Consider the following 2,275-nt stretch of genomic DNA (forward strand, 5'->3'; position numbering starts at 1 on the left):
TGGCTAGCCCTATGTGTGATTCAAAATCTCATTTCCTTTAAAATGTTTCTTTATATTAATGAATAATTCCATGACTTTTTGTTCACCTGAAAAGTTATGCTCCTAAACCCTGATGAAAGGACACCTGTTCAGTGACACTCTGATCTCTCAGAGACGGTCACCATTTTGGCAATAATGAAAAATATTGTTATATCCTGTTAATATATAATTTTACTGAGATCATGAGTTACAGAAAAGGAGGTATGATTTATCTTTTCTTTTTAATTCTAAAAAGCTAATATCTTCAGACAACTGGTCCATAGGAAAAAGAGGCCAGGAATTTGAAAAAGAGCAAAGAGGTATTTAGAGATAGGGAAGAAAATGAAGAAATGATATAACTATATTTTAATCGCATGGAATAATTCAATAATCCAGTGAGTGTTGGTTGAATTATATGTATATATGCATATCCTTATCTTTCGTCTGTGCTTTCCATGTGTTTGTATTGACAATAATGTGATTTTGTACATACTTCCCAGAAAATATGTGAAAGAACCTTTACACATATTATTCTTTTACAAGAATAAAATTTCTGGGTCACAAAGCATACAAACTTTTCAACTTTTAATAAAAATTTCTTTTAAATCACCGTACGAATTTATAATTTTGTAAGCAATTACATAGAATCCCAGGTGTCCCACATGCTCTGCCACACTCGCTATTGCAGGGGAACAGCTTCCGGTTTGGTATCTTCTGTGCTCTGAAGCTGTCTTTGTCTCTCTTCTGCTGCTCTGAGAAAATGTCCAAATGTAAAGCAGCTGAGAGAAGAAAGGGTTTTGTACCACGTTTTCTTATCAGACTCTTTGGATCATCAGCCCCCAAATGACGATATGGAAACTTATAACTAATTATAGAAGTTTGGTCTTTAGCTTAGGCTTGTCCCCAGATGGCTCTTATAACTTAAATTAACCTGTTTCTATTAATCTACACTCTGCCGTATGGCTCAGTTACCTCTGTTCTGTGCCGTATGTCTGACTTCTTCAAAGTTGCACTGGTATCTCCCACCTTTCATCTTCCCAGAGTCCTCTCTGTCCCCAAAAGTCCAGCCTATCCTCTTCCCGCATAATTATTGGCCACTCAACTCTTTTTTAAACTAACAGAAGGCACACAAGGCTGAGATACATCTTTACAGTGTAGACAAATATTCTGCAACAGGGTTTATGTGGTCTGTAACTCCAATTTATAGCCCATTACTGTGGGGGAATAAAGACAGGACATCCCGCCCTGAGTAACATCATATCCATGACCCAGAGCAGAAAGAAACCAATATAAACAGACCTTCTTGCTCATTCTTTACTTATTTGCTTGTCTTAGCTAACTGTGACTTCTCTTACAACACTGATTGATGCCCTACCAAGAGCTATCACAGACCACAATAGTCTGTTTCCTCCTACATCAATTAACAATCAAAAGTTCCCTTACAGGCATGCCAAAAGACAAATCTAATACAGGTGACTTAAGTTTGAATGTTTTAATGTATTATATAATGATGCAGCAATGCTCCACCAAATTACATATGTATTTTTATTATTTGAGTATTCCTCAAATATTAGTTTAAACTGACATATAAAATGTTAAGCTTTTAAAAAAATTATACAAAGTAAAAGTGAAAGTCTTACTATCAAAGTTGTGTTATTTAATCATAAGAGAAGAAAGTAATGCTTCCCTGTCTAGAATTTTATGTATTTGTCAAGCTGTAATTTATTGTCATTATTTCAATAAAAGCAAAATAAATCTTGACCTCATTTAAAAACAAAAAAACAAAACAAGAACAAAAAAGAATCTTTCTTCCCCAGTGACTCTAGACCTGTCCACTTTAACGAGAGCATCACAGAGGTGTATCTTAGATTCAGCTTGGGACTGATGATGCATGTCTTGATTTAGGAATTTGGCCTCATAGGAGCGCCAAACTTTTCAGCTGACTGTTGGTTCTATTTTGAATTTGGTAAGGGTCTAGCTTATTTTAAATAGATGTGTGAAAGTCAGTTCCACTTTGGATAGTCTCCCTTTTATTAGACCAAAGTCAGTTGATTTTAGACTCTAAGCTTCAAAATATTAAAGTCTTTTCCCTTTTGCCCCATGGTGCAGCCTATTGATAGGTATGAAATTATCATATTTTCTTCACATTGCTACTCTCAAAAGGGAAGGGATGTCATCTCCCTCAAAGAACAGATGCGTGAGGTCTCCAGGAGGGCAGTAAACTGGATACCTCTCCAGCCACAGCTCTAGCTGAGCA

The sequence above is a fragment of the Microtus pennsylvanicus genome, chromosome 2 (assembly GCF_037038515.1).
Source record: "Microtus pennsylvanicus isolate mMicPen1 chromosome 2, mMicPen1.hap1, whole genome shotgun sequence".
In the NCBI taxonomy this organism is placed as follows: Eukaryota; Metazoa; Chordata; class Mammalia; order Rodentia; family Cricetidae; genus Microtus; species Microtus pennsylvanicus.